General features: G+C 42.5%; 1 protein-coding gene across 3 annotated transcripts in view; it reads right to left on the bottom strand.

The window, feature by feature from the left end:
• LYPD6 (LY6/PLAUR domain containing 6) overlaps window positions 1-21,709 on the bottom strand; it is a 121,678-nt gene extending 99,969 nt beyond the window's left edge. For 2 of the 3 annotated variants that reach the window (XM_026492818.4, XM_057317549.1), the window contains exon 1: window positions 21,527-21,637. The gene's annotated coding sequence lies outside the window, so the exon portion shown is untranslated. Of the gene's footprint in view, window positions 1-21,526 lie in introns of all 3 variants that reach the window. The other variant, XM_057317548.1, reaches the window with a different exon arrangement.
• Window positions 21,710-22,012: the final 303 nt, after the last annotated feature.

Raw genomic sequence — 22,012 nt, 5'->3', positions numbered from 1 at the left:
GAAATTCTAATTCTCTTCATATCCACATCTCAAAGGCCACTTCATAAACACCACAAGTAGATGCCGACAAGTCCACGTTTCCTCCCAAACGTTTCCTCAAACCTCCCAGATGCCTAATTCTGAGGGCTCCAGAGCTCCCAAGGCACACAGATCTGCACACTGGGAGCAAGCAAGTGCGAGAGGCACGGTTTTCAGCCGGCCCTGCCATTACAGAAGCCAATCCTGTCGAGGTTAGCTTCTTCCCCAGATTTTGCAGATCATTAATATTCCTGAACTTCTGTTCAAACTTGAAGCAGATTGGCTTCTTCATATGGGAAAAAGTCCATTTCTCTCCCAGCCTCCTTAAACACCACGAAAGGAAGAGAAAAGGTGAGCACAAGCGGTTGACAGCATCACTTCGTGGTTTCCCAGCAACATAGATGCATTTCTTATTACAAGTTGGGCAAGGGCCAGAGACAGCCAGCTGCAGCCCCGTCCAGTCTCTCGTTCCTCCGGGTGCTGATGTTCTGTGCCTCCAGTTTAAAGGGCCTTGTCTTTCTCTTAAAATGCTCTAGGGAAGAAGTCAGCTAAGTTACCTGCGCTACCGGGAGCAGCCGCCACAGCCGCCACCGTCACCGCTCCCGCCTCTGATCTACCTGACGCACCCGTGCACCTGTCCAGAGAACTGCTGCACGAAGCGTGCGTGTCGGCACGTGTGTGTGCACGGAGGGGTCTGGGGAGCGGGGAGACAGGAAGGAAAGAAGCACAGGATCTTCCATTTGCATCTTTCCGACACCCGTCCCTGTCCCTAGTTATAATTTTTCATGGCAGACTACAGGGTAGAGCTCCTTTGGAAAACAGCAAAATACACCGCTAAGATCACCTTCAGTTTTCCGGGCAGGGCTTCGGCCCCCTGCCCTGAGGGCGGAACCACCGTGCCTGGCTCCTCATTAAGCAGCGATCTTTATCACAGCCCCATGCTTTCACCACCATCTGACGGGTGCCAGAAAGTTTTGATTCATAAGCTGGAGAGTGAGAGCAAAGAGCCTTAAAACGGTTTCAGGGTGGAGATGTCTTTTCTTTTTTAATGAGCATATTTAGCTTGTTATGAGTCAAGTTCAAAATTCGAGTCACATCTTAACAATTTTTATAGGAGGAGGAGTAACCTGATGTTCAAATGCATTTGCCTTCCATTTTGAAGTAATTCATCTTTAAAATTTCTGTGAAAATTCTACAGACTTGCCCAGAAAACGGCACCAACCATCTGTAAGTAAAAACAAAAGCTCTCTATAGTATATATCACAGGTTCAAAGCACTTTGGCACCGGCAGATTGAACACGTTATTAAAAGAATTTAACTGCAAGAAGAGCTACCATAATTACACAGCAGCTGGTCTAATGTTGACAAAACAACTTTTAAGGGCTTTCAGAAGCCTTAAAGGCTAATCAATTAAAAAGGCATGAATAGTAATATGCCTCCTATCCTTACACTGCGAGCAGCATCGCCCGCAAATACAGGGAGGTTTTCATTTTGGAACCATCATTTCTTATGTCCTACCATTAAGCCGAACACGTGAATAAATTCTAAGTTGTGTCTAGGTGAGACCATTATCCTTAAAATAAAATAACTCCATAAAACTCAATTATACACATTGAACTTAATGAGCATTTCCACACTAGCAAAGTTATTATCAAAATGCCAACAGCTCGTGCCAGAATCTGTGCTTACTTTACCAAGAACAGGCAGAGCAGTGTTTTAGAGCGCTGTCTACATTGGCCAACGATACGCTGGAGGCGTAAAGAGTAAATGAATGGACGGATGAATGTCGGAATGAGTCTGTACTCGGCATCCAAGGAACGCTGACTCAATCCCTGTGAGATCGGCCCGGGGTCATGCTGGACGGCCTCCTCTGCCAGGACCCGCCAGTTTCCTTCAAGGTCCAACTGAAGTCCACCTCCCGCGGGCGCTCTTCCCACTTCCCACAAGGCTTGATTCTGTTCCAAATCCCTTACAGGCAGAGAATTAGAAAGGATTTTACATGTCACTGGATCCAATCCTTTCTAGGGCCCTGCTAACTTTTTCTATCAAGGCCCAGACGGTAAATAATTCGGGCTTTTTGGGGCACAGGATGTCATGGCAACCACTCACCTCCACCACTATGGCGTGAAAGCAGCCTGCGTGAGATTTAAGCATATGGGCATGGCTGGGTTCTGCTAAAAATATTTACAAAGGGAAGCAGGAAGCTAGGTCTGACCCACGGTCAGTAATTCTCCGACCCCTGCTCTGCCAGCGTGAATCTCCTCGTTCCCACTCAGCGTCCAGGGAGCCTCTTTGGGGACACCTCCCGTGAGGAAGGCCGATCCCCTCATAGCGTCCTCTTCTATTTTGTGAAGCATCCCTTCTACTGCCTGCAAGGAATCCATCCGTAAGCGGCAGGCACGGTCACCTCTTCATCTTCTGTGCGCCCTGCCCTCTCCTAAACCATTCTCCCATCCCAGTGCACTCTGCAGAGAGACAGGCCTTCAACACCCTTTTCTTTAAAGACAAAACCACCAGTGTTGCCTTCTGGAGCCCCAGAGAGGAAGCCTGATGCCTCTCCCACCGACGGCCCTTTCTGTATTTGAAGACAACTGCGGGACAGGGCATTTACAGTCCGCCCCACTCATGCAGGCTCTCTCTCGCGGCGGATTTTATTGTTAGTTTTCTTCTTCCATATACACATTTTTTTCCTCCCCATTTAGACGGCAAGTGAAGCATAGTCCTGGCACATAAGCTCCATTTAGTTTTATGAGTGAGAGTGGCAGAATGACCACAGAAATATCAATCAACAAATCTTTTTAAACACCTTTCTCCGCAAATTCAGTGGGGACTGCTCCCCATACAGGAGGCGGCCGGCTCACCACAGCCGCAGTAAGACTGCTAGTGTGTCAAACTGGCTCAGACGTAAAGACTGACCTTTGAAAAGGCAAAAGGCCTCCTTTCTCTATCTTCTACCACCCACCAGGATTCTGGAGTGAACTTTTAATGTGGCACCCTGTGTGACACCAACATCCCAGCTGAGAACTGCGAGGCTGGGCCCACTGTCTGTCCTCGCCCCCCCACCTTACAGCAGCCGTATCTTAGTCACGTTCATATCCTGTGCTGTTTATCCCTCTCCTTAATAATCGCTACCCCAGAGCAATACATACACTGTCGGTATTTATGCGAAAGCACACAGTAGGCCTTCAATAATCCACTCGCAAACTCAAGAAATGAATAAGAATCTCAAGAGTGCCCTTATAAACAAGCAATCCTTGGGTCTTTCACAGAATTCTTCACGGCGAGTAAAACGAGTTTCTCACAATGTTACCTCTAAACTCTACTCCCCAGGATCATTCTGTCTCACAATCAGTAGTAAAATATTCAAATAGACTATTTTTTAAATATCTTAGTGAGAAAAGAGTCTTTAAGACCATAACAAATACCTCATCTCATTGATGTCACTTTACCTTTTTATGCTTCTCCTCCCCAGCTCTGTGAAGAACAGGAAGGAGATATTTCAAAGTCCTGCACCACGTGCACTCTTTAGCAGTAACCCTAGGTGCGGAGTCCCTACACGGAAGACCTGCTTGTGGACACTCCTTGAGGGGCAGAGACACCACAGCAAGGGGACGCTGGGCTCCTACCCATTCCACGCTCCAGAAAGCCCAAGACAAACCGGTGAATCTACAGTACTGGACAGTGGACACTAGCCACTTGTGGTCACTTAAGTCTGAGTTAATTAAAAATAAATACAATTTAAAATCTAGTTCCTCAATTGCACTAGCCACCTTTCAAGTACTCAGAAGCCACATGTTGGCCAGTGACCATATAGAGGATGTCTGTCACCACAAAAGGGACTAGAAAGTTCTACCAGACAGCGCTAATGGGCCCAGTGTGCTTCTCAGTGATTGCTGCTCTCCAGCCAACACCTATGAGGCTTGACTGATAAACTGTCAAGGCCTCCTGGAGTTGTACTCTGTACCTCCTTGAAACCCAAAGGAAAAAATGGGGTACGGAAATATCACACCCAGTTGTGCCAAACAATTAACACCACATTGTTTTAAAGGCATTCTTTAAGTAAAATGAAAAAAAAATACATAATTCTTCTTATCTCAAGGAGTTCTGCCAATGGTCCTCAGCCTTCGCAACTCCATGAGAAAGTTTTATGCAGAACAGAAACGGAAACTTGATTCTCATCTGGATTCTAGTAAAAAGTAGGGGGACATGGAAACAAGAGGCAAAATTTCTCTATTTGTTCTGAACTCAGCATCCTTTGTATTATTTTATGAAGTTCATTTTTGCTTTAATTTTCATTTTGCATGGAAAAAGAATGGGACTTTTTTCCTTTATAAAGTGGGACTCCAAAGTTCCTGAGAAAGCATGAAAATCCTCATGTGCCTTAGATTTACCCAGGCAAGTAATGCTGGTCAATAATCTGCCTCTACAGAGCACAGCATTTGATTTTTTTTCAGGTTTATTGAAATTGCCATGTCTTTAAAATCTAAGAACAAGAGAAAGTTGCTAATAAATTTTAAATTTCCCACATAGTTACTTTGGAGAATGTAAAACTATGAGAGTAACTAAATTCAAATTCCAGGCTGCTTTCTGAAAGATGAGATGACCTCCTGATAGTCGATAAAGTCTGTGGAACATCTGTTTTGATAACATATGTACTTAAAATTCCCCACATGTCAGTTTCAAGTTACTACAAAATATAAGGCAGCACCAGCTGCAAGGATGAGGAGGAAAAGCTGTTAGCAAAGTGCCATGAGATGTTCAAGATTTTAATGAGACCAAGCCTCTTTACCATTTGCATATCATGATCCTAGGAAACAGACCAGAGACGAGAAATCCTACCGCTTCCACTTGAGAGAAAATTCTACTGTGATCTTGGTATATTTTCCCTTATTACCTTCGTATTAAGGAACTGTGGTATGTTTAATTCTGGTACGTTTTTTTTAATTGAAGTATAATTGACACACAATGTTACAGTAGTCTCAGGTGTACAACATAAGGATTTGACAAGTTTATATGTTCTGCTAGCTACCATCTGTCACCATACAATGCTGTTACAATATCGTTAGACTACATTTCCTGTGCTGTACTTTTCATCCCTGTGACTTATTCATTTCATAACCTGAAGCCTATACCCTCCATTCCCTTTCACCCATTGTGCTCATCCCTCCGACCCCATTCCCCTTTGGCAACCACCAATTTGTTCTCTGTATTTATGGCTCTGTTTCTGCTTTGTTTGTCTTTGTTTTTTACATTCCACATGTAAGTGAAATCATGGTATCTGAAAGACATGGTATTTGTCTTTCTCTGTCTGACTTATTTTACTTAACATAATACTCTCTAGGTCCATCCATGTCCTTGCAAATGGAAAGATTTCATTCTCTAAGGCTGAGTAATATTCCATTATATAGATATACTACGTATCATATAGATAGATACATAGGTACATAGACACATGTATACATAGACATAGATATATTTGTATCTATCTATCTATCTATCTATCTATCTATCTATCTATAGCAATTTCTTCTTTATCCATTCATCTATTGATGGACATGGGCTGCTTCCATATCGTGGCTATTATAAATAATGCTACAATAAACAGAGGGGTACACATATCTTTTCAAATTACTGTTTTCATTTTCTTTAGGTAAATACCCAGTTGTGGAATTACTGGATCACACGGTATTTCTATTTTGTATTTTGGGAGGAACCTCCACACTGTTCCTCATGGTGGTTGTACAAATTTACATTCCCACCAACAGTGCAAGAGGGTTCCCTTTTCTCCATATCCTTGTCAACACTTGTTGTCTTTTTGATACAAGCCATGGTGACTGGTGTGAGGTGATATCTTATTGTGGTTTCGATTTGCTAATTCTGGCACCTCTTAACCAAAATGCCTTCCCCTCATTCTTTCTATCCATCCAAATATTACCCATCTGCACAGATCAGTTCAATTCTCACACTTTCCATGAAAGTGGCCTCATCGCTTCTAACCCACAAATTCCTACTTCTCTCTGTACCTATAGCAAATAATAAAGGATCATACGTCTGCAACGTAATTGTCCTCCTCCTGCTCTGACACCCTCATCTAGTCTTCTCATACTTGTGGATCTGCTCCCATTTCATGGCTTTTACAGAGAGAGCGAAGCTCCCAAAGTTACCTCTCCCCAGAACTCATCCATATTCCCAACACTTATTCCATATCTCCACTTGGAAGCCTAACAGGTATCTCAAATGTAAGATGTCCAAAGTTGATCTGATCCTTTTCCGAATCTGTTCCTCCTCAAGCTTCCTATCTCAGTAAATGACCCCACCCTTCCAGGCAACAGCCATCTGATTCTCTCGCACTCATACCCTGCATCATGCCCTCAGTAAATGCTACCTCCTGCAATCTTTCCAAATAGACAAAGAATGCCCTTTCACCACCTCCACTGCCACCACGTGGGTCTAAGTCAACATCATCTGGATTGCAACAGCCTCCTTCCAGCCTTCCCTCCCTTCATTTATTCCAACAGGAGCCAGTGATTTTTAAAATCATACAATGAATCAGGTCATTCCTTGATGCAAATCCTTCCAATGGCTCAACTGACTCAGCCCCTGAAGAAAGAGAGAAAGAGAGAAAGAGAGAAAGAGAGAAAGAAGAAAGAAAGAAAGAAAGAAAGAAAGAAAGAAAGAAAGAAAGAAAGAAAGAAAGAGGAAGGAAGGAAGAAAGAAAGGAAGGAAGGGAGTAAAGGAAGGAAGGAGGGAACATCTTTCAGTAACCTCTAAGGCCCTGCCTTATGGATGACCCACCGCCTTATGCTTTTGACCTTTTACTACTCTTCCTCTGGCTTACTTCACTCCTGACACTGGTCTTCTTGCTGTTTTGAGGGTGAGGCATGATGCTACCACAGCACCTTTGCATTTCTGCCTGGAAGGTTCTTCCTGCAGAGGTCCCCAAGGCTCTCTCCCTTCCCTGGTCCAGGTGCTCATGTGAAACTTTCACCACGGGATCTCCTGTGACTACCATATTTAAAGTTACCAACTGCCTCCTGTCCACCTCAGACATTCCCTCTTCTCCACTTTAGTTTCTCCATAGCATTTATAACCATCTAACATACTGCATATTTTCTTATTTATTTCCTTATTTTCTGCCTCCACCCTTGTAGAATGTGAGCTCTAAGGGGACAGGGATTATGGGAGCCTTATTCACCGCTTTCTCCTCAGAGACTTTTGCTTGTTTCATTGGCCATTGTGTTTCCACCTTGAACTGTGACTGACACAAGCTGATCCTCCAACACTTAAAGAGAAAGAGAGAAGCCAATTACAAGTCCCACAAGGACAGTTGCCACGTCTTACCATTCCTTTTTATATCCCTGAATAGGGCCCAGAGAAAAGTACTTGTTGCCTGATTACTGCTATGTTTACATTGGCAAATGTAACATATTAGGTCATTCAAATTGTTGGACATGTTAAATGTAGACAGTGGTGATGCAATATTAAAAAATGTAACCATTTTTAAAAGATTTCAAAGCTATTTAAACTTAAGCTCATAATCTCTATTCAAGTATGAACAATTCTCAAAATAACCAATAAGAGACAGTTTCTTAAGTGCTGCCAAAAAACAGATACAAATACTTGCCCAAAAAAGATGGGAAGAGGAAATCTCCATGCTGTCATTTATGGGGTAAATTACAGCAAATAAAATTTCAATGCCAAGCCCCAAATACAAGTCATTTGGGTTTGGGTTTTGATTTTTTTTGGTTTTTGTTTTGTTTTATTTTTTGGCCCTCAGGTTGGTTATTAAAATGTATAAGTGCTTTTAATAAATCAACAACACTTTGCCAAGCAATGAGAAGGGTGATGACCAAGTCGAACGGTCAGGGGATTACGAAACTGGGGCAGTGCAACAGAGACAGGAAGAGCCTTTCCCCTGCCCTGTGTGCACCCTGTCATTCTCCCAAACAACCAGTCTTTAACAAGGGTGACTTACTAGTCAATAAGTCTCAGAAATGGTTCAATCTTTCTACACGTCCAGAGTGTTGCCTGTAACACGTCAACAATCAGCTACAGACCAACTACACACAAGATTCTTTTTCACATAAGATAATTTGAAGATTATGCACAAAGCTGTATGGAAATCCTTCATCCATAAATGATTGCGTGTCCCAAAAGGGGAACGCCATAACATGCCAAAACAAACCCTACCTAGTGTTTTTACGGCTCTTAGGTTCAGGCCCATAGAGAGCATCTCATCCCTACGTGAAAGGACCCGCATCTCTTCCAACGTTCACGGAGCTCCTGCAGCACAGAGCCAACTGCTCGGATCTACCTCTTCTGCTTGGTACAAAAACTTTTACGTAGAATTCTTTCATCTGTGTATTTTTTAAAAAACAGAAAATAAACATTAGACACTAGCATCCTATTTGCAGGCTATAAAAATGTACTTTGAATTGTTAGGAAACATAGTGTTATATGTCAGGTAATGATTACATGACTGGCAGGACAGTGGTGACAATTATAGGGAGCACTGTGCATGAGCTGATCTGTTCATTTACCCGGCAAACGCTGATTGAGTAGGGAGAGTCTCTACTCGTCAAGTATCTAGTGAGTATCCATCTACTTTGGGTTTTTTTTTTTTTTTTTAAGATTTTATTTATTTATTCGACAGAGATAGAGACAGCCAGCGAGAGAGGGAACACAAGCAGGGGTAGTGGGAGAGGGAGAAGCAGGCTCCCAGCAGAGGAGCCTGATGTGGGGCTTGATCCCAGAACGCCGGGATCACGCCCTGAGCCGAAGGCAGATGCCTAACCGCTGTGCCACCCAGGCACCCCTACTTTGGGTTTTTTTGTTTGTTTGTTTGTTTTATTTTATTTTTTTAATAATTTTTATTTTGTTATATTAGACACCATACAGTACATCCCCAGTTTTTGATGCAATGTTCCATGACTCATTATTTGCGTATCCATCTACTTTGTGCCAGGGCTTGCGATGAGCGATGAACTAAGCGTCGTGCATATGTTTAAGGGAACATGAAAGGTGGCCTCTAAAAAATGAGAGTTGAATTCAAAAACCAGAGCACAGCGTTGTTTGGGATCCTTGTCAAGCCATTCAAGGTGAGGAACTATGAGCCCTCCAAATTAAGCCAATATTATAATACGCCTTTTAGCATTTGAGAAAAGAAATACTTATCAATTGTCCACCAAATTTCGAAATTCAATTTAGAGTTTAAAAATATAATTAAATGGATACGGCTAATCCCAACTTTTTTAACAAGACAAGAATAACTAAATGGGAATATTGATGATTCATCGGAGATAAACTCGAGTTCAAACAACAGAACATTTGACAAAGATTCTTAAAAATTTAGAATGGTGGAGGACAGATAACTAAACTTATAAATAGCAGAACATGTAAATTTAACTGTAAAGTGAAACTGGTATCAGATTTTGGCTTTTATATACTAACACTGCCTAATAAATTATTTTTAAAAAAACATGAAGAAAACCAAACTCACAGGCCACTATAAGTCATCTCCTGTAAATTACCTGGAGGCTACCCTACAGAGATTCAGATTTGCCTAAGGTTAGAGAATTCACAAAGTGCAATGATTACAATATGAAAAACAGCCAGTGTGAATCCTTACTCTTCCTTTGAACCCAAGAGATTACAGATGGCCACCCTGTACTCCCCCACCCCCACCACCTCTGCAGATGGAGCTATTTCAGCGGGAAAAGGCGAAATCCAGACCTAGCCAAGCTGTCCCCTGGACATCTATAAGGGCCTCCAGTCCCTCCTCCAAACACAGCAGCTTCTTTACCAGGTCCTCATCAAGCAAAGGGTGAATCTGGTAGGAGCCAAATAAAAAAATCTGAGATCGGTATTGGTGGGGCAAGGTGAGAGAAACATCTTGTGTTTTCCTGAAGCTGAAGGGAAGAGCAGTGCCCATTTTGCATACATTGAGTATTTGCCTTTTCATCTTGCTGTTACAGCTCTGTGATTAATTGCACCGCTTCGCTCAGAAATGCCTCTGTCAGAATAAAATCGGGGTCTTTTGCAAGTTGTTCTTTTCTGAAATATTATCCTATTAGCATAAATGTTTCAATATTTTTGTTAAGGGTGTGTGGGTGTGGGTATGGGTGTGTTTGGGAAAGTCATTATTTGTGTTTTGACTGCCTGTGACTTTATGTAGTCTAAAATATAAAACTAAAGAGGAAAATGCATACCTCGCGGGTTTGCACTATCTCAACGTGCTCCTCTCTTAAAGTAGATGCAGGGATTTTCTAACAGAGTACATTTTTTATCAAAAGGTTTATACACAACACACAAACTCTTCTAGATAAGAGGCAAGGAGCTAGCTAGAAAAGAAACAGAAGAGAGACAAACTATCTAACTGTAGATTCACAGAATTGAAAACCCAGAAGAAACTCAGACACCAGCTAACCCAGTATTTCGTGTGGTACCAACACTGACCCTCAAGATGTGCCTTCAAAAGGGGTGCGACTGTCCAACAGGTTTCGGGTTCACCGAGTAGTACATCTCCTTTCAGACATTTAGGATGATAGTCAGTTACCAAAGGTTCTGAAGTCTTGCAACTTAAAAAAAAATACATTATTATTCAACCCATTGTTTCCCAAACATATTGGACCATCACACACTTTTTTCTGCCTTCAACATTCCACAGAACTGGTGTCTCTTCTTGCGGAACCTGTTCTAGAAGTGCTGACCTCGTACAATCATTTCACAGGTGAGGAAACTGACAGTCAAAGTTAACTTGTTCGGCCAAGATCCGGTAATTAACTAGTGGTTGATAAGTCAGAATAGCATGACTGGAGTTTAGATAAAAGTGGGAAATAAGCAGAGAGCACATCTATCTTCCCACTCATGTTACTCAAAATGGTTGCCTCTCCTGAGTCTCTGTCTCATTCCCCTCAGACTCTTACATTCCCTCAACTTCTGCTTGTCTACTTGACCAATGCATGCAGCTATTAACAGGCTCAAATTCATTCATTAGTGAGGGCGTCCTTCCCACCCCCACCCCCACCCCAAGCCTTCTAACAACGACTTACCAGGGAGTGGCTTTCATGGAGGCCGTGGCAGGGACATGGCAGGTAATTAAGGCAGATAGAGTTTTGTGTTTCTCCTCAAATTTATTGACATTTATTGTAGGGATTTCCCAGATAAGACTGGAATCAGACAGGATAGGGAATGTTTTCCCAAACGGATCATAAAGTAGGTGATCCTTTCCTTATTGTTCAGCCCTTCAGCTCCTTCTCTTCTTCACTCTTTTCCTTTCCATCTCCCATGGTCAACCTTACTCAGTACAATGCCTCTCCCAGAGAGGTCAGAAACCCTCCTGCAGTGTCAGAGCGACCCAGAAGCTACAGGAGACAAGTTTACCCTCCCGCCTGCAGTGTCCTCTAGGTGCCATGGAGCACTCTGCAGTTCCTGAATTTGCTCAGCCTAGCTGGAAATCACCCTTCTGGCAAGGATCTTTCCCAGATAGTTCCCAAGTGGAGAAGAAAGTACCATTACAAAATGTATCTTTTTTTTTAATGCTAGTCCCTTATACGCTATGTACTGTCCTTCATTTAGAAAGCTGAGCCTCTCAATAGCTTTGGTGGGAAAATGTCTTTTGCATCCTGTTGATCATCGCTTGCCTGGCTTGGCAACACCAAAAAACCACACTGGCAACAATGGAAGATGAACCCAGAGTGGTTTCTCAGAACTGGGTGGAGGAGATGTTGATCCTGCCGCATATCACCTGGTGCTCCTTAAAACAACATTTTTTTTTAAAGATTTTATTTATTTATTTGACAGAGATAGACAGCCAGCGAGAGAGGGAACACAAGCAGGGGAGTGGGGGAGGAAGAAGCAGGCTCCCAGCGGAGGAGCCTGATGTGGGGCTCGATCCCAGAACGCCAGGATCACGCCCTGAGCCGAAGGCAGACGCTTAACGACTCTGCCACTCAGGTGCCCCTTGAAACAACATTTTAAATCAGATGGCTGTGATTCCGATCTAGGACAGTGGAGCCGGAAAAAGAACATTGGCTATTAGAGATGAAATCTTGCCTTGTCTAGGTCTCCGTTTTAAACGTGCCAGCCCTAACGATGCATGTGACTCTGTTCTATGAGAAGGGGGCCGTATGGGAGATGGTTCGTAGAAGAGCTTTTCAATAGCATGGAAAGATTTTGTCTATCTTTACCTACACATAGCACATTTGATATCGTTTATTCTACTAGAATAAGGAGCAAACACACTGACCATATGCAATGTACATAGCTAGGCAGCCACCATGTAACCTAGAGACAAAAAATGCTACTGACGTAGTAAGAAATTACATATGAATAATAAATCTGGGTGATAGGAAGGAAAATGATTATTTTCTTCCTTCAATATTTCTGTTGTTTTTCTTGAACTGAAATGACCTATGTACTTTAAAAAGCACGTTGTAGTATGAAAGTGAGTTTATTTCCACCTATGAAGATGGCATACGTATCTTTCCCAAGTCCTTGTTCACCACGATTAGCGGCTTAGAGTCTGTTCCATATAGTCCTCAATACCTAGAAGGTAATTCTAGGAAACAAAAGTGGGGAAGTGTCTCTGACGAGAACAGTCACAGCTTGTGGTATTTGCTCTTCATGGGCACCCGGAGACTAAATATTCCATTGGCAGAGAAGCGGAGCTGAGTAAAGGTTAGCAAACCAATCCATCCCTCCCATCTACACCAATTTTTTGTGATGCTCCCATCCCGATCTGTGCAGCTTTTTCTCTAGGAAAGTGCTAATTCTATTCCACATGTTTATTGAGGGATTACTCTGTGTAAGACAATATGCTTATGCTGGCATTCAAGAGAAATAAGACATTATGAAAATAATGAGCTAAATGTAAGAAACATGGTATGAAATATAAGCATAAGTGAAAGAGTAAATTTTTTTTATTCTGTTATGTTAGTCACCATACAGTACATCTTCAGTTTTTGATGTAGTGTTCCATGATGCCTTGTTTGAGAAAAGGCTTCTGTGAGAAGGATGCACTTGAATGAGGTCTTGAAGGATGAAAAGGACTGTCAATTGGGAAATGATGAATGTAAGGACATTCCTGACCCAGGATATGTCTGACCAGGAGTCAGAACTGCTGCAAAAGTTTCTGGGAATTCACTCGGTTGGGTGATTGGGAATATGAATTAAATGAATTTCATAAAGAAAATTCTTCTATAAAGTTATACATAAAAGAAAAACCATGTACTTCTAACACCAGTCCTTTGATCGTATATGGAAAGATACTACGTAAGTGCAGAATATTACTTCTATCAAAGTCAGTATTTTTAAGTGGTAATATTTTTAGAACACTTGAAAGTGGGCTTTTTTCCTCTTCCACATAGAAAAATTCTAAGAAATTAAATGTATTCCGCATGAAGAATCAAGTCAAAGAATAGTGGAGATCTACAGAGCCACAAAAGAACAAATTTCAGGGAGTTGTGCTAGATCTTTTAAATTATTTATTATAGAGCTCATGCTCTTTAGAAGCCAAGAACTCAGTTTAACTTAGTTTGGTCTAAATACCAACATTATGCCACACTTTCAGTTGCTCAAAACTATTTTATTAGATCACCATTAATGGTTAGTTTTAAATGGCAAAAAAAATGTACATTGGTTCCTACACACCTGGGAATCTAACTGGTGCAGCCCCTTGATTTTATAGCTGAAGCAAATGAAGTCCAGACAGTGGGTGACTAACGTGCTAAAGGTCACCCAGCTAGTTAATGGCAACCAGTTAAACTGAAGGAAACTAAATAACTTGCTCAAGGTCACATTGGCAACCAGTGGGGCAGGATGACAACCCAGGAGAGCCTGGGCCTCTAACCTCTACTGGGCTCTGCTTCTCTGCCAATGGAAAATTAATATAATCCCGCACGAGTATGCAGAATGCTGTATATGAAAAGCCATACAAACAAAAAGTAGAGGGTAATAAATGCTATTATTATAAGTGCAAGTAAGTGTATACATTATCTAAGTTGCTTTAATGGCATAAAGGAACTAGTATTTATAGATGTCTTGATGGAGACTTAAATAATGTGTACATTTGCTAACTTATTATACAATTCAGTGCTGAAAAGGAAAAAGTGAGATGAGAATAATGCAATCTTTAGTTCTCCTGCTTTTTGTGCATAAAAACATTGAGAAATCTATTTTTGAAAATGGTCACTCAAAATCCTGCCACTCAAACACAATAACTATATTGTTAATTATTTAGACTGCTTAAACATACTTGTTTTGATAATTCAGGTAACAATCTTGATTTTCTTTTTCATGGCAGAGACTGTAGGACAATCCTGGGTTTAAGAACTCTTACATCTATGGCTTCTGAAAGGTCAATCAAAAGATGATTCTGTGCCCAGTACTTCTGTCTCCCCTAACAACCTATTATGTGGTAATCGCTCACCCATATACCTACAGTTTCTTGAACCTATATTTAATTTTAGTCTGCATGGTAAGAGAGAAAGTGGGGCTGAGCAGGTGGGAGGGCAGGGTGGCGATGGGGATATTACACAGTCTGTAGGCTTACTACTTTCTGTCCAAAGTCCCTTGCTTTCAAATGTCAACGGCTGTTTTCTGGTTCTAGTTTTCCACTTTCATGAAAAATAATCCAAGCTCACTCTATGTGCAAATTTATGCAGGAGAATTTGACTTCCAGTATCTGTCTAGCTCTTCTTTTTTAGCAACCTGATAAGGGTAAAACGTTCAACGAAGTTACTAGTTACAGTAACTCTGACCCCTAATTGGTAGACTGAGCAAAATCACCTGATGGGGATATCAAACTTGGGGTATCTCTGGCTGCCATGATTCTGGAAACTGGGCACATCCCTTATGGAATCCTGGAAGCTTTGTCTAGGCAGTTGTTATAAGAAGATACCAGCTCCCGGGAGCATGAGGCCTCTAGGCCAAGATGGCTCCCACACCTGTCCAATGTGAGTCTCATCTCCTCACGCCTGAGCTGTGCTCCATGAACTGCTACAGGGACTCCCACAAAGGAATGCCTGATGGCAAGCTGTGGTTCCCATCCTTTGGTCTTCTGTTTACACTGGTGCCATGGGTGACCAGCAGTAATTCTACAGTCAGATTAGTTGAATCTAAGGAGAGCTTCTAGTAGGCATCACAGGAACCTTCATTATATATAGACAAGGGTCCTATCTCTTCCTTGAGCCTTTATCTTTCCTGGCAGTGTTCTTTGCTTTATATTCTGTCATCAGATACTAGCCGCACTTCCCCAAGGGCCCATTCACAATTCTGGCCACTAACTTGATCATTTGAGTGCTCTTATCTGATTCCTTCATGTGTCTCTTTCTTGAAGAATGACAGTAAGAGTTGCATGCAGTGGGGCGCCTGGGTGGTTCAGTCGGTTGAGTGTCCAACTCTTGGTTTCAGCTCAGATTATGATCTCATGTCCATGAGATGGAGACCGTGTTGGGCTCTGTGCTCAGCATGGATTCTGCTTGGGTTTCTCTCTCCCTCTCCCTCTGCTCCTCCCCCCACACACTTTCTTTCTCTAAATAAATAAATATTTCAAAATCTTAAAAACAGAAAAGAGTTGCATGGAGTAACATATATATCAGATTTTATATGATAACAAGATAAACTCATCCATTCTTCCACTAAGAGTCTGACAAACCAGGTATATTATTATTTTGACCATAGCAACTTTTTGCTCTGAAGGATGGTGGTGAAGGATGGACTCCCAGGTTTCTTCCAGGAATCTGGTGCTGTATCCAATTATGAATACTTAATAGTTCATGGCGTTTCTCTCTTGCAAAGATTCTAGCTTACCAGGAAGGGGAAGAGCTCACAGGGATCATACACATAGGGGGTCCAAATCAAGGAAGGAAGGTGGTGATCCCAAGGCCAGGCGGGAGAGAATGGTACATCTAGATCCAGTAAAAGAAACAAAACCCCAAAAACACAGGGAACTAAATGAAATAAGAGATGGAATCCAGTGATAGGATCTGGATCAAGAGTCAAGAATAAGCCAGAGGATCCGATAACCAACTCAGACCATTTTTGTGGCCCAGTGGTTGTATAGTACAAGGAATGTCAGGATAACTTACAGATCACGATTAAATTAAGTTTTGAATGAGTCATATGGCCTCAAAGGATAAAATGGGGCTTAGTATCTCCTTTTATTTAAAATTTCTGGGAGTCTATTGGAGCTTTCATCCATTTCATTCAATTCGAGACATTTGTCAGTATTTACTGGGAGACTGCCATGTACCAGGCATCAAGGCAAGTGTTGTGAAGTCCAAAGGGAAAGAAACAGACTTGGTCCCTGCCCTCATGAGGCTTATAGTCCACAAAAGGAGTCAGCAATGCTTCCAATCACTTGGTTCTGCATATCCTGATAATTATGGTAAAAATGGAATGAATCTCCTTCAAGTTCCCAGTTTTCACTAACTGGAGCAGACCACAGGTGTTCATCTTCAGCTACACTTTTTCCTAATAGCAAATACAAGGGAAGTATTTACACAAGCGGCCTTTTCTATACAGGGAGTTCAGGGCAAAATTTGCAACTACAGATTTCCAGAAGACCTAGATAGGATAACCAAAGAAGTCTTTCTTATAGTAAAACAGTGTGAAATCTGAGGTTATAACACTACATCCTATTCTCATAACACTTTTTTTATCAGAGCAATACATGTTCCTTGTAGAAAATTTAGAAAACACTGAAATAAAAAAAGACAATAAGAACATTTGCAGTCTCATACTACCTAGAGATAGTCACTGTTAATATGGTGATGCACTGCTTTCTATCTAGATCAATAAACAGATAAGTAGAGAGGATTTATATAAACTTAACAACACATTTTCAAAAAATGGTATCACAGTAACACAGTTTTATATCCTACCCTCTCTTAATATTGACTTTAACTTGGTGGACGCACTTTTTTTTAGAGGGCGAAGAGAATATTATCCAGCTCTGTTGACTGTTGATGGGAATAGAATTTAAAACCATCTCCTCTAAATGGGCTTGGGATTGCTTTTCCCGAGTACAGTTATCTTCAATCTTCCATTTTTCCTTTAATCTTCTATTATTTTTCTTCCAATTTAGGTTGTCTTTTAAGTTATTCCTATGGTTCAACTTTATCAGCTTGATTTTTACTTACTCATAAGAACTGCATGCCATCTGTGAACATTTATAAAAGTTTAAATAAAATCATCCCCAAACTACTTACTGGAAGAGCCTATTTGTCCACTCAGAAGAGTGTCTATTTATCTTCACTCCTTGTTTCTTGATTCTTGGCCAAACAAAAAGGTCATGAATAGGGAGAAATCGGGCTAGGCTTTTTGAAAGTTTAAAAATATCACATTTTCTGCAACACTGTAGCCACAAAGGTATTTCCTCCTTTAACTTGCATCATTCTTCCCCCTTTCTACAAACTATGTTGCATTTGCAGTCATCCTGTTGGCTTTGAATACCCATTCTCAGTTGTCCATGGAGGCACCAATCTGGTTTGATGGCTCCAGGGTCTCCCTGAAACCCTTCTGCTGACAGGAACCCTAAGGATACCAGCCAATGCCCCAGAGAGCTGTCACTTACACACTAAATTTCATCAACACACTAAGGTAATGGCCCCCTGGTCTTAGTGATTTCTCTGTATCTAGTCTGTGGATTAGGTCTGCAATATCCTGAGCACTTATCATTTGCTCTATTTCCTCCAAGGTGATTATTGCTTGAGAAAGCCTGGGTGTAAGAATATTACTCAGCAAAAGGTGAAGCAAAGAATTCACTTACAGTGGATTCTTTTTTTATATCTGAGTATATGGTTGGTACAATGTAAGCCAAGTGCTTCTGCAAGTCTCATCTCACAGTATTAAGAGTCTTTCGCTATTGTTTTAGGAATCCACTGGAAGGATTTTTTTCAAATTCATTTTTGGCTATCTCATTTTTGTGTTCCTGGAATCTGTCACCCTTTGCAAGCTTGATTCAGTAATCTGACCCTTCAAAAATTTATTTTTCATTACATGTATCTAAGTAAGAATTCTTTTTATTTTTTCCTATGTAATCAGTGTTTCAAGTAGCTTGAATACTAGACGTTTATTATTTTTTTATCATAAGTTCCCATAAGGAAATTCACATACTCCCCACTTTCCTATGGGTAATTAAATTTTTTAAGTATTTATTTCCATTTTTTCCTCTTACGTGACTGCATTGAATTATCTTTCAGAGAACTGATTATGTACTTGATGTCTTTCTTTAGAGTCCTCTCTCCCATTATAATATCAAATTGAATTGAATCTAATTTAAATATATATATTCCTTATTATGTGCTCCCGTCCACACTGCATCTGCAAGGCACTCAGTGAACATCTCCAGAATGAAGATATGATACCAACAGCTAACAATCATGGGACATTTACTGGGTGTCATGTTCCCCGCTAAGCATTTGACACACATCATGTCATTAATTCTCAGGCACTACTAGACTGTAAACATCATTGGCGAGGAGTTTGTCCATGTGTCCCTAGTACCTACAGCAGTGCTGGCACTTAGTAGATGCTCCCTGAGTATTCCCATGTGGATAAACTGAGAAACTGCACGGGGTAGGTGTCATTACTATTCATGCTTTACATATAAGAAAACTTACATATTTTCTTATGTGCCTCTCTGAAGCACAGAGAGGTTCAATCACTTTCTGAGGTCCCACAGTTAGTATGTGAAGCCAAGACTTGCTTCCAAAGCCCGCATACTTAACTAGGACATATTACTAGTAAACTCAATACCTGCCTACATTAAGGCAAACAAAATTAATTATATTTATCTTAATAAGTACTATGCAATGTCACATAAATATTGTGAGCAATAATTTCCCAAGAAAAGATTTGCAAATGATGGGTTTTTAATAAATAATCAGATAAGCAGATAGATATCTGTATGCCCTTTATTGCTAACTATGCAAGTAAAAACAGGATTTCTCTCTAATCAATATCTTCTGTTGCATTTGTTCACTAGTTAATGAGGATTTGGGGACTTTTTGATAAATGGGTGTTTGGTTTTTTTCCTGAGTGGTCCTGGGTTTATGTAAGTAATCTGTTTTGTCGATTCTTTTTAACATAAGAATGGCACTAATGGAAATAATCATTTATTAGGGCTTCCTTGTAATTGTCTATAGAGTTTATGAGGAGCTTCTGCTTATAAAGTGGGAGACTTACATATTTCTGTCACTGTTTCATACATCTCTGTCACTATCGGTCCCTTGATTTTCTGGAAACACTACCATTAGGACATCATTCCTTAGGGTTTTGTTTACTTGTATATTTAACAATTCATTAACAAAAATAATACACCACTTTGAAAAGGATAATTCCTTAAAAACATTATAAGCTTTTTCCTTAAATCCTTATCAGCCTACATCTTAGTGGGAGTTATATGATATTTAGCAGAGGGCAAAGCTTTTTGGGAATGGTACATAGTGGTCTTGAAGCCACGGATTGAATAGTAAAAAGGGGTGCAGAAATTAGAAGTAGGAAAACGCTGAAGAGGTGGCCTACATGAAGGAAGGGAGAGAGGGAAGAAGGGAGGGAGGGAGGGAGCAATGGAAGTAAGAAAATAGAAAAAAAAACTTGAACCCCACTATTCACCTTGGAAAAATCATAATCTCCAAAAGCCTCAGCTACCCTACCTGTAAAATGGGGGTGACAAAAATATGACTTCCTCACAGACACTTTATAAGCAGATTTCAATGTGCCATGTAAACTGTAGAGCATGATACAACATATGGTATGGTTTTTTACTTGACATTATTTGCCTGTAATCAGGCCCATTTATGCATTCTGTAATATAAACATTCATCTTAAAAAGACTGTCAACAGCTTCAAAGATATAGACCCATGAATCCTATCTACCATTTTTTGGTCTGGAAGCATTTCTGATATTTTTAAACCAAAGAACCAATTCACAATTTTTAACAGCCTTTGTGTACCTACAAGCTCAGAAAGCTTACTGTGTGCTCTGAGGACTAGAGTTCTGCAAAACCTCTGCTTAGACAAGGAAGCCTCTTTTAAGTCCTGTTTCAGTCTGGTGCCTTTGGTCAAGGTGGAAACTAATATTGAAAACAGATAGATGTTTTACATTTAAATGGGTTTAACATAAATGTGCATTAAGCCATTTCATGGACGATTGCACAAATACCTTTTGCAAACTTGGTACACGTGAGCACATATACAGTAACCATTAATGTCTTCCAGAGAAATAAGGTGCAGATCCAAAATTTTAAGCAGCTATCCTGAGTCCTCTCACTCGAAAGAAAATGTAATGGCTTTAAGGGAATTGCTCTAATAATATCATGGCATCTGCAATGGCTGGCCAGAGCAGAGCAGAACAGAGTGTATGTCACCATAGTTCAATTTAACAAGAAATAAGCTTCTCCCTGGAGAATCTAAACTCCCTAGTCTCCCACAAAGAAAATTGAATTTTGGAGGTCACACTGTGGGTAGGTTACCAGAGGGAGAAGCTTAACATTCTTTTTCTCATATGTTCTGGGAGGTCAATGCTATTCTACCAACAAATCGCTACCAAAGATCTGCTGCCCCCTCAACACCCCTCCCAAAATTATAGGAGCCCTCGTAGTCCCCTAGGAAATGGCAAATGATTGTGACACTTAAGACACCTGAGACCACGCCAGATGCCATCATGTAGAAACACCAAGTTTTGTACCGAAGTGACGAGAGGGGTAGATGCCGGGGGCGGGGAGTGGGGAGGGGAGGAGAGCTAATGAGACTGTGCTGGGGGTCAGAACAAGTCAGACCCACAGGTAGAGAGAGCTTTAGGCCAAAATTGACTGTTTAGCCAAATGTAAATCAAATGAACTGCTGTTACCAGAGAGAAAAACACATCGCCAAGTCAAGCCCAGGCGAAGCCCTGGCTCGGTGGGTGGACAGCTCTTCTCCGAGTCCGTCTGGGTGGGTGGTCGGAGGGCCTGGAGAATTCCCGCAACGGCTGGAGGCGCCCCAGCTTACCGCATCTTGGGCAGTGGCCCCCGGCGGGCGGGCGCAGCCAGGCCATCGACACCCCCCACCCCCCTGCAGCAACATGTGGGGCGCTGCCACTCCGCCACCTAGGAACTCCCGCCGGCTGGAGTTCCTAGTGGACGTACACTTGGCCCTGAGAAGGTGCTGAATTACTCTTGGGAAAGATTCCTCCAGCGTTGAACTTGGCAGCTCCTGACATTTCCATCCCACCCGCTGTGCTCCAGCACTACACACACGCACGCACACCCACACCCCTCTAGACCTGCCCAGGTTGCGCTCAGTGCTGGCTGCCCACTCGGGGGCAGAACACCGAAGCAGGGTGCAGAAGCGAGGATCCCAGCTCTGCTGGCCCCGAGAATAGGTGGGGGGTGGGTGTCTTAGCACTGGGTAGTTCCGAGGACTAAGCCCACTGCCTGGATGGCCCAGAAACCGCATTAGTTAGGGCCGCTGGCACCAACCCAGTCTCCTTTTGTGCTCTCCCGGGAAGCCCGCCTCTACTCACCCGGGCTGCTCGCGGATTCCGGCAGCCAGCGGCAGCCCGCTGCCCCATCCCACGAACACTGCGGCGCCCCCAGAGTGTGCAATGCGGAGCCCAGCCAGCGCGCGGCCGGAGCCAGGGAGTGCGGGGAGGGAGCGGGGGAGGGAGGGAGGAGGAAGGAGAGAGAGAACGCGGCGGGGAGGGGCGGGGGTCGGCGGGGGGCGCGCGCCACTCCCACTGGCGCCGGGCACTCGCCTTAGCCTGCAGCCCCGGCCGGCCAGCCCTGCCTCGCGGGCCGCGGGACCAATCAGCGCGCGCGGGGGGAGCCGAGCCCTCCGCGGGGCGCGCTCATTGGCCGGGCGCGCTCGACCCAACTCCGGGAGAGTCGGCCTGAGCTCCAAGTCTGCAAACTCCGGCCGGCAGGAGCTGACTGCCCCGCGCAGGTGGGGCGCCCCGCTCCGCGCTCTGGCGGGCAGAACAGGGAGGATTTGAGACCTGCCTTTGAAGCCC

Source organism: Ursus arctos, unplaced genomic scaffold (assembly GCF_023065955.2).
Source record: "Ursus arctos isolate Adak ecotype North America unplaced genomic scaffold, UrsArc2.0 scaffold_1, whole genome shotgun sequence".
Taxonomy (NCBI): Eukaryota; Metazoa; Chordata; class Mammalia; order Carnivora; family Ursidae; genus Ursus; species Ursus arctos.
This window is presented reverse-complemented; position numbering and strand designations above follow the sequence as displayed.